Consider the following 12,121-nt stretch of genomic DNA (forward strand, 5'->3'; position numbering starts at 1 on the left):
TGCTCCAGAAGCTTTATATTTATTTTTATCTCTATAAATCTGTTTCATATAGCCACACTTCAAGGTAGACATTATCTTCCTATTTTGTGCACAAAGACACTTATGGATGGCCCAAATAAGTTCTGAAATCAGGATATGAACTCTGTCTCTCTATTTGTTTGTCTGTTTCAAAGGTCTCTGTTTCATCCATTGTCCAGAGCTTCCTTGGTGACCTTGATTAGCATCTTACCTGACTCTTGCTTCTTCTATTCTTGCTCTATTTAGTTTTCTCTGTTAAAAACAGCAACAACGAGTTCTAATTAAGTGTTCATTAGGAGGTTCTGTGTTCCTTTCTGAGAGCTATAATCTTTCGCATTAATATACCACTATATATCTTTCCAATAATGTTCATTTACATGCCCTCATTTGATTGTCACAGCAACCCTGAGCTATAAAAGTTGGGCGTCATTGTCTCTTATTTCTGAAATGAATAAACCTTAGGAGAGAGTGAATAACATGCCCACGGGGCTTGCACTTGGCCCTGTTCTACTTTCACTCACTTGGCTTTGTTTCTACTTTGTGTAAACATCCCGGAGCAAAGTTTGATAGGTGAAGAATCAAACCAACAAAAGGAAGTCTGGCTATCCTCTCAGAGAGACCATACAGATTTTTACAAAAGCTGTCTTACCCATAATAAAAATATCTGAAAAGCAGTTGGAAAGTTCCAGTTAAATAGAGAGGACTGGACACGTGAATTTACCATTATTTCCTAAGATTATATAAAAATGACAGGAAATGAATTAAAAGAGAATAAACTCACAATAACAAAGATATTGAGAGAGAAGAAATCAATCTAAGAGGCCCAACATCTGAATAGTATGAGCCCTGAGAAAAGAGAACAGAGGGGGATTACTAGAAAAGTAATTCAAATTATTTATCCATAAGTGAAAGATACAAATTTTCAGATTGATAGTCAATGGAATGCCCAGCTATATAGAAGAAAAAAGACCCACATACAGAGCCATCGTTATAACATTTCAGAACACTAGGAATAAAGAGAACATCCAAAAAGCATCCAAAGAGAAAAAAAACAGGTGACATAAAAGTACTGAGAAGCAGAATGCCATAGAACTTCTCAAAGGTAACATTGAAAATGAGAATGGAACAATGCCTTAAAAAGTCTAAGTGAAAAGAAAAAAAAAATCTGGGGGAAATTGTTTCCAACCTGGAATTTTAAACCCATCCAAATTATCCACCAAGTGTGAGATTAGAACAAAGATGCTATCAGATATGTATCTCAAGAATTCACTCTCAATGTGTCCTTCCTCGAGAAACTACTAGAAAATGTGCCTTACCAAATCAAGGAAATAAACCAAGAAAGCAGACATAGCACAGGAACAAGGAAATAGAGTCCTAACACAAGCATGAGGTGGAGGGGATCCCCAGAGTGATGTTAATAAGCTTGTTCAGGAAGGCGATAGTGTATTAGGACTATGGAGCAACCAGCCCAGATCAGACCAACAGGAAACAGGGAATTCCAGAAGCAAGCCTCTAAAACAAGGATGAAATTGATAAACAAATATATGTTTGGCTGTATTGAGAAGCAAGTTACACTTGAAAGCTTACAGATAAATTAGGGACATTCAAAACTAAGCAAAGGAGGGGTGCCTGGGTGGCTCAGTTTTTTAGGCGACTGCCTTCAGCTCAGGTCATGATCCTGGAGTCCCACATTGGGCTCCCTGCTCAGCAGGGAGTCTCCTTCACCCTCTGACCCTCCCCCCTCTTGTGCTCTCTCTCTCTCTCTCCCTCTCTCATTCTCTCTCTCAAATAAATAAATAAAATATTTTTTAAAAAGGACATCAAGCTCTACCTGCAACAATCAGAAGAGAAAGCTTTAAAAAAAAAAAAGGAAAAAAAATCATTCAGTGAAAATTAAAAATTAAAAAGAGGATATGTAACTTTAATATACTGTGTAACATAGCTTTGAATCATATTAACATGGCCCCAACAATATAAACATTGAGTGTAGAGTGAATAAAATTATGACATAATTATGCTGGAAGAATTGGTGAAGGGAAGTCAAAGTGGTGCAGGCATAATACAAAAGGGAAGTTTTCCCCCTTTTTCCCTGGTAAAATAAATGGTATTTTTTGAAGATGTATTTATTTATTTCAGAGAGACAGAGAAAGAGAGAGAGCCTGCATTGGGGGTTGGGAGCAGAAGGAGGTGGGGAGAGAGAACCCCAGTCGGACTCTGCACCAAGTGCAGAGACCAATGCAGGTGGAGGGGAACTCCCCGAACTCATGACCCAAGTCAAAACCAGGAGTCAAAAACTCAACTAATTGAGCCACCAGGTGCCCTTAAATAGACAGTATTTAAAACAAGAAAATAATTAGCAGCACAATGTTGTTGTTTTGTCTGAGTATGAAGGTAAATGTTAAGGGAAACAGATAAAATAGTTGAAAACAGTTGCCTCTAGGAACTGGAAATCAGGATGAGAACGAAGATGGTACAGAGAATTATAGCTCTTCTTAGAAACTATGACAGAGGGGCCCCTGGGTGGCTCAGTGCATTGACCTCTGCCTTCACCTCAGGTCATGATCTCAGGGTCCTGGGATTGAGCCCCGCATTGGGCTCTCTGCTTAGCAGAAAGCCTGCTTCCTCCTCTCTCTCTGCCTACTTGTGATCTTTCTGTCAAATAAATAAATAAAATCTTTTAAAAAAGAAAGAAAGAAAGAAAGAAAGAAACTATGACAGAAGTATTGTTGCTTACCATTCTCCCCTTTTTCCTTGGTAATAGAATCCCAATTTTATTCAGGAGAGTGGGTATGCCCAGATAAAATGCCATGCTTCTCAATCATTCTTGCAGCTAGATGTAGCAATATGACTTCATCCCAGCCAATGAAATGTAAGCAGAAATTATCAAGTATAACATTCTTTTTATCCTTCCTATTATTATTATTATTATCATTGTTTTTGTTGTTGTTGTTGTGTTCTGCTGCCTGGAAGGCAGATGTGAAAGCCTGGAGCTTACTGTGACTGAGGACAGCAAAGCAGAAAGCTAGAAAGAGAATGTGTTTCAAAGTTATCAAACAGGTGTGGACTATGTAGCACTAAACAGCACTTTTACTATGAGAGAATAAATGAGAATAAATTTTGTATATATAAGACATTGTCATTTGGGTTTCCACTAAATGCAGCTTAAACTAATTCTAACTAACACATATACTTTAAGCATCTAGCTTGTATATTAAACCATGTATGTGAACCTTGGATAAAAATTTGAATTGAAAGAAGGAAAGGTCACGAAATGTATAAAGGGAGAATTGCCAAATACTCATTTTGGAAAACTTCTTTAGAACTGTGATGTCCACCTGATGAATAATGTCCCTTCCCTTGTAGGCTTCATTGCCAAAGATGCATCTGGAAAGAAAAATACCCTGGGTGGAGCTTATGGCAGAGAGACATTACCAAAACAAACAAACAAACACACACACACACACAAAAAAAAACTAGTGATTTCAAGATATAGTATAGTAATAGAACTATCCAAAAAAAAAAGAAAATTAAAAAAAATAAAAAGACCTTCAGTAAGCCTAATATTATAAAATTGGAGTCCCTGAAGGACAGAAATGGGAAAAGAGGAAATGGACAAAAAGATATTTGAAGTTGAAAATGGCTAAAAATTTTCCATATCTGGTAAAACTTAAAATCCACAGATCTCAGGACAAATTTTTAGAGCAAAGCCATCAAATAAAATTGCTCAAAGCCAGGATAAAGAGAAAAATCTTAAAGCCAGCCAGAGGGGTGGGGAAAAGATATGTAGCAAGGAACAATAAGGATACAGCTGATTTCTTATCAGAAACAATGGAAGTGAGAAGACAGTGGGAAAACATATTAAGTAAAGGGATTAAAAACAACTGCAACCTAGAATTCTAAACTCAGAAAAAAAAATCATTACATATTAAAGGCAAAATACTCTTCTGCTTACATACAAATAATACAATAATTCATCACCAGCATACCTAGATGGTAAAGAAAGTTCTTCAGGCAGAAGAAAAATGATAACAGATGGAAATGCGTATCTACATGAAGGAACAAGGAGTGCTGGAACTGATAACTAACGGGTAAATATATAAAACATACTTTCTCCTAAAAACAAAGCAAGTATGTAGATTCTCATGACTTCTGTTCAACCTTGTCATCAAAGTTCTACTTGATGCAGTAAAGCATAAATAAATAAATAAATATCTGGATTTAAAAGGAAACAGTATAACTGATTTAATTGGCAGATGACATGATTGTCCATGTAGAAAAATCTGATGACGTCTACAACAAAGTCAATAAGCTAATAAGTGATTTTTGGTAAATTTGCAGAATGCAATATGCAAAAAATTAGTTATGTTTCTGTATACTGGGGGCAATTAAAAAAAATTTTTAAACAGTACCACTCATAGCAGTGCCAGAAATGTAACAGACTTAAGGGTAAACCTGACAAAATTGTGCCAGACATGTATCCTGAAAACTGCAAGATGTTGTTGAGAAAAAATAAAGAACTAAATAAACTAAACAAGACTTAATATTGTTAAATGTCAGCTCTCCCCAACTTAATCTATGGCTTCAATGTAATCTCAGTCAAAATTCCAGCAATGCTTTTTGTAGAAATTGACAAGCTAATTCTAAAATGTACGTGGAAATGCAAAGGACTTAGAATAGGTAAAACAACTTTGGAAAAGAAGAACAAAGTTGTATAACTGACACTAACCAATTTCAAGTTTTATTATAAAGCTATGATAGTACAGTGTTGTACTGGTATAAAGATCAACATATAAATCAATAGAAAAGACTAGAGAATCCAGAAATACACCCACATATACATGCACAACTGATTTTTTCACAATGGTACAAAGGCAATTTAGTAGAAAAACTATAGTCTTTTCTACAAATGGTGCTGGAACAATTGAATATCCATTTAAAAAGAAAAGAACTTTGATCCATCCCTTACACTGAACCCAAAAATTGACTTAAAATGTATCATAGATCTACATGTAAAACCAAAAACTATAAAACATCCTGAGGAAAATATGAGAAAATCTTCATGATTGGTTCCCAGATTCATAATTTTGGAGGTCCTCTTCATAATGCAAAAACCCTTTTGCACCCAGAAACTTCATGCCCGCTCTCAGGACTCTATAAACACAATGTTGAAAGCATACTATATGTCCCGTCTCAGGTAACTTCATCACTTTCATAGTCCTAACCACCATTTACCTTCTAATGACTCCCAAATTTATATTTTCAACCCCAACTTCTTTTTCAGACTGGCATTTTCCAGTAGCCCTGCATATATCCACTTAGATGTCTCACTGACATCTCAAACTCAATGTGTCCCTAATGGGACTTGGTATCCTTTCCCCCACAGCTGCTTCTTGTCCCGTGGGAGCCAATCACCTCTGTGTAGCCACCCATGCCAGAAACTGGGCCATCCCCAAACATGTGTGACAGTACAGAAGTGGCAAGGTTCACATATAATTTCAACCTTTGTAGCCAGGGTGGCTGAGAGAGCGGGTTTTATTAACAGAAAAAAGTCCATAGACGGAGGGTTGCGTTCAGAGGGGAGATGCTGAGACGATGGACCTGTTGCTTTCAAGGTGCGGGCAGGGAATCCAGGTGGAGATTTCCAGCAGTCAGTTGGAAATGCCACTGTACATGACAGATGGCTGATCTTGGTTGCAGAAATGAAAGCTCAAGAGCTTTTCTGAAAAGCTGAAGCTGTGGTTTGACAGGAATCATACTGTTTCTAAGAGCGAAAACATTCAGAAGCATTCGGCTATGGAGGACCAACCATGGGGAGAAAGAGAAATAGAAGAGGCTGAGGAGAAGGGGAGCAGCCGTGGGAGCCTGTTCTCTAGCCAGTTCAAGGACAGGCAGCCAATAGTTTTGTGGTAGGTCCTTTACTAGAGAGCTCTCGAATATATGACTTCTTTCTCCTCCACCTGACTAAATCTCTTCCCTCTCTTCCTGCTCCCTCTCTAACCGTATTTTTTTCCAGTCTAGAAGCCCCTGCACGTGAGAGTGCAGTATAAAGGACAAGGGCTTGGTTGTGGGTTTCTCGCTCCACTGCGTTAGGAAGGCAGACAGTAAGGAATAGGTTCGCAGGAAAAGTCTTAAGGCACTGGCTGCCCTTTTTGATTTGTGCATTAATGCTGGAGTTGACAGCTTGCCTGGGAGAGACTGAAGGGATGTGTGTTTTGCATGTCTGGAATTTATTCCTTTGGCTCTGTAAGATGTGACACTGCATAATGGGCATGAAGAAGTAATTTTGATCCTGTGACTATCTTGGCAAAGGTTCCAGAAAGACATATGGACATAATCTTCCGGACATTTGTGGAAGAGCCTTCCCTGAGGGATTGTCTTTGCAGGCTTGCATTCACTTCCAGTTCTACAGGTTTCACCTTAGCTTTATTCTGTTTTTACTTAAGAGATAAAAAGCTAAACTGTATTCAATTGAAAGAACTAAAAATATTAATGTAGGAGCAAGTCATCATTATGGCACATATCAATTTCTCACCTCTGAGGCAGTGCACAGAAGCAGGGCTCTAAATATTAACCCAGCCATGATTAGAGGGGAAAAAATGTCTGTGTAGATCTTGGTAGACACTGTGAAAATATGAGTTTTTGTCATGCTGGGATCTAGCATCTTCACCTACAAATTTACAAAAGGTGACATAAACAACAAAGTCTGCCTGAGAATGACAACTTGCTTAAATAGTATTCTGCCGTAAGCTTTCCTGCACCCAGGGCCCTACATTTGGGGATATTTGAGAAATTACTTGTTTCTCCTTGGAACAGATTTCCATCCATATACATTTCCATCTTAAAATAATTGAGATAGCACAGTAAACCCAGCTAAGTGTTCCGTAATTCCCTGTGCTTATGTTTGTGAAGTGACTCTTTGTTCAATTCAGAATTCACCCACAGCCTTCATTTAATATTGATCATTGTTTCTTTCCTTGAAGAGTCTGACTAATATGGTGATAGAAAAAAAAAAAAAAAAACCTCAGAAAAACCGAAGCCCAGACCCCAGTCCTTGGAAGAAGACTGCCTGCCCCTCAAGATACTCTTTAAAACTGGCTCCCAGAAGAATGTCAGTGAAGAGGTCTGCCAGGAGCCAATCTTTATTCATTTACTAGTGTTTTGTGAATACTCTTTGAGAAAATTCTTTAGAGTTGTGCTACTGGGAAAAGGAGAAAGGGACTTAAACTGTGGAGGCAGACATTCCCTGGACTATGAGGTCTTTTTTGCTTAGACCTAGGTGATTTTCCCTGAAGGGAGCACTCAGAATCACCCTGCTAAAAAATTGTCTTGGCTGATGGCCAGCTTCTGGGAAAGGTTTTTTATCTCAGTGGTCACTATACTGTGAAGCTCTAAACAAATGGCTGTTCTATGAACCTTGACTGAGGAAAACAAGTAATCAGGAGCTTTTCTGTATTTCTGCACATTTTGGTTATAGATGAAGTCGGTCTAATAAAATCTGATTACAGACTCAGAGAATTATAGATCTCAAAAATGCTCAAGAGATCACATGATCCAGCCTCTTGAGCTTCCAGGCTAGTGGATGGTAAGTTTCAGGGCTGCAGGGACACTCTCAGGTCATCCAGACCTTAGATGATATTTGGTTATGTACAAAATTTCCCTGTGCATGTCTGAGATAGAATGAAGGGCTGTGTGTTCCACGTATCCAATGGCTTTCTTCGCATGGCTGGAAACAAGACTACAGATAGGTCCTCGGTGTTACCCAATTAGGACAAATTTCTCTTCGTTCTGTCACAAACAAACAAATAAACCAGGTAAGGGCCCTGACTGAACTTAAATGGGTCAGATATTCCCTTTCCCCAGGACAAATAAACCATAGCTGTGTGTGTGTGTGTGTGTGTGTCTGTAGAGCAGGCCCAGCGTCATGGACATAAAACCTGTGCAGTGACACAGGGATCTGTGCTTACAAGGATCCCATGCTCTGCTTAATGCTCTGCTGTTTCCATCTAGAGATTCCCAATAATTTTTTAACAACATAATCTACATTTTAATTTTGCACTGGATGTCACAAATTATGCATCCAGCCCTGGCATGGAGTTCTAGCTCAGCTTGGCAGTTCCTAACGTAGTCATATGAATGGTATGGGAGGAGAGGGGAAATAATTCCTAGAATCAGTGGGTTAATGATGGCCAGTACAGCTAGCATTGTTCTGAGAACTGAAAGTACATGAAGCATGAAAGATATGGTCCTTGTCTAGATGTATCCCAGGTTAGTAGGACAGATATGGAAACAACTTAGGTGTCCATGAATGGATAAAGAAAATGTGGTTTGTATGTATATGTACACACACACACACACACACACACACTGAAATATTATTCAACCATAAAAAGAAAAGAATGAATGAAATCTCACCATTTGTAGCAACAGGGATGAAACTGGAGGGCATTATGCTAAGTGTAATAAGCCAGATAAAGAAAAACAAGTGCTGTGTGGTATCCTTTATATGCGGAATCTAAAAACACCCAAAAAAGTTGAACTGATACCCACAGAGAATAGAAAAGGGACTGCCAGGGGCTAGGGTTGGAATGAGGAATTGAGAGAGGTTGGTAAAAGGGTACAAATTTTCGGTTATAACATGAATAAGATCTGGGGCACCTGAGTGGCTCAGTGGGATAAGTGTCTGCCTTCGGCTCAGGTCACGATCCCAGAGTCCTGGGATTGAGCTCCGTGTTGGGCTCTCTGCTCAGCGGGGAGCCTGCTTCTCCCTCTGCCTGTCCCTCCTCCTGCTTGTGCTCTCTCTCTCCCTCCCTCTCCCTCTCTGTCAAATAAATAAATAAAATCTTTTCTTTCTTTTTTTTTTTTTTTAATGAATAAGGGGCATCTGGGTGACTCAGTGAGTTAAAGCCTCTGCCTCCGGCTCGGGTCATGATCTCGGGTCAGGGTCCTGGGATCAAGCCCCACATCAGGCTCTCTGCTCAGTGGGGAGCCTGCTTCCCCCATCTCTCTCTCTTCCTGCCTCTCTGCCTACTTGTGATCTCTGTCTGTCAAATAAATAAATAAAAATCTTTAAAAAAATGAATAAGATCTGAGGATCTAATACATAACATGGTGTATTGTATAAATGAAATTTGCTAAGAGTATAGAACTTAAAAGTTCTCACCAAAAAAAGGTAAATAGGTAAGGTGATGGGATGTGTTAATTAATTCAATTGTGGAAATTCTTTCATCATGTATGAGATATCAAATATTCATGTTGTACACTTTAAGTATCTTATAATTTTTGTTAATTAAACCTCAGTAAAGCTGAAAATAATTATAAAGAAAAAACACAAGGTGAATGTCCACCTTTGCTTTCAATGTCACAAAGACTGGTTTTTATCAAACTATAAGTTAGTGTATATGATTGCAGATGGAATTAAGAGTCTCTTGTACACAAGAGTGGTACCATTCTAACAGCAGTGACCCACAACTAGGGACTGTTAAAAATATTCTTTACCAGGATCCATAAAGAATAGGACAAAATGAGTGCTCGAACGATGCCTCTAGGCTTGTAAGTACTCAATGAATACATGGAGAATAAATGAGAGAAGGAAGTTGAATAAAGAAGAAAAGAAAGGAAGGGAAGCAGGAAGGCAAGTTGGCCATCCTCAGTTTTTCCAGGGAATCAGGTTGTCCAGGAAGACAGTAGATGGAAACCATAAAAATAAAAGGGTAAGCCATCTAGAGCAATAAATTTTATGAAATGTTAATTGGGCTTACTCTCAGCACTCTTTCTTTCATTATTATGTTTAACACCAAACACTAAAGAATTAATCAGGAAATTCCATCTGGCTAACAATTTTAATTTATGAAATTCCTTTTGCTTCTGAAGATTAAAAGCAATCCTCTGAGTAAATTGAACATTCTAAGAGAGCCCCAAACAGCCCTGAACAAACACTCTAGAGTATCATTTCCTTTTATATTGTAACATCTTTGAATCACTTGCAATCTATAAATAAACTTGCATCTTACAGAAATGGCTGTAGGAAAATGCAGCGCCATGCTGGAATTCAATATACGAGGCTATTTTTAAAAGTGTTTTGATTTTTAAAAACTAATTGTAGGTCCTAGATAACGCAGGAGTTATAACTTGGCATACTACAAGTTTCATGTTGCTTAACAACTCTTTAATACAATTCTTCTACATCTGTGCTTTATTTTAAGTAGAAGTCAATGTTAATTGAAGATGTTGCTGAGTATGGCTGCCCTGTTCTGTAGTGGGGAAAACGGAATCACTAGCATTCTAAAATCAGTAATTAATGTCATTTACCTTTTAACAACATTTTGGGTGCTTTGGTGCTCCTGTGTTTAGAGCAGCTTGGTTTCTCCAGGCGTAATGTAAGAAGTTATCTGACACCAAAATAAATCTTTGAAACAAAAGCTGTCCTAAAACATGAAAGCGAGAAAAGCAAGGGAAACTTGGTGGGCAACTTTTATCCTGATAGAAAAGCATGTTCAAGTGTAAATCCATGAAAAAAGTAACATTATGAAATAATGAAAACTTCAGGCTATGTTTGTCCAACTGAACTTGTTAATTTATTTTGTATCAGAGGATAATAGAAAAGAAAGAACTCTCGATGTGATGAGATGAATATGAAACCACATGCCTGGGAAACATTATAGCCTTTGTCTTATATCAAAAGGCATAGATTGTATGATACAGAAGTTGTAGTATCTAGAAATTTTAGGCCTTCTGAGGTAAATGGTAACTTCTCTTTCAAGAATATCTAGTTTAGGGGCACCTGGGTGGCTCAGTGGGTTAAGCCTCTGCCTTCAGCTCAGGTCATGATCTCAGGGTCCTGGGATTGAGCCCCGCATCTGGCTCTCTGCTCAGCTGGGAGCCTGCTTCTCCCCCACTTCTGCCTGCCTCTCTGCCTACTTGTGATCTCGCTGTGATCTCGTTTTAATTAATTAATTAATTAATAAAGAATATGTGGTTTAAAAGTATAAGAAGAGAAGTGATTACTTCTGCCTTTGTCTTAATTAACAAAGATTAAATGCTTAGGTCCTACCTGGGTTTTGCTCTACAGAAACAATCTTTGGGTAGTTTTCTCCTAAAAATAATTTTGTAGAGGAGGAGCCAAAAGTTATAGTATCCAGAGACAGAAAAGGACCTTGAATACATGACTCTTCTAATAGAAACTAAGTGATTTTCAGTAATTTTACCTGTCTTATCACATTACATTTAAGACAGAGTGAAGATTTTCACTTCCACACTTGCTGCTTTTTGACAACTGAAAAGAAATAATAGCATTTTTGAAAGAAGAGAGAGTAAACACAACATTTGAATCGATGATACTCTAGAAATCAATGAAAAACATATATATACTCAGTTTTATTTTTCAACTCCATGGACAGCAACTATGAACCTATACAGCAAGAAGCATAGTTCATGTGATCCATTGTACAACAGAACCAATGCAAAAAGGTATTATCACTTTGAAGTAAGTGACACCTTAGATCTCTGTTGGGTAAAGAGAACACAATGAGCATAAGGATAAGTCTAGCTGAAGTTTCTAGAGAAAAAAAAAAACAACAATAAACAACGTAGACCAACAGCAAAATATTAGTTCTCCTTGGGGGGAGTGAGCTACTATTCTAGAAAAAAGAATTGCTATAAGGGAGGTTGTTACATAGCAGCTGATGTCCTCTTGTCATAGATCCCAAGAGAAAGGCCCTGGGAACCTAAAATGGTTGCTGGTCTGGAGAACTAAGCAAGACAAATTATTTTCTTTCCTAAACTCAAGATTCTTCATTTTGACATCTGCTAAGGACACTAAACTCTGAGAGACTGTAAAATGTCAAACTGACCCTCATAAAATGTGAGAACATTTCATCAGATTATGTGAGTTTCACTGTGGCAAGTAGAAGGTAATGCATTTATTGAATAAATCTCTATAAAATTTTAAAATCATGGGCTCTGAATCACAGCAAAAATGTTTCCCAGAGATACTGTACCAGTATACTATGGCAGCCAAAATAAAGATAACAGCTTAGAGAATCAACACAGAATATTAGGCTTGTTATTTGCTAGAGTGGCACTTTATATAATCTTACTTCCCTTT

Source organism: Mustela lutreola, chromosome 1, assembly GCF_030435805.1.
Source record: "Mustela lutreola isolate mMusLut2 chromosome 1, mMusLut2.pri, whole genome shotgun sequence".
Lineage (NCBI taxonomy): Eukaryota > Metazoa > Chordata > Mammalia > Carnivora > Mustelidae > Mustela > Mustela lutreola.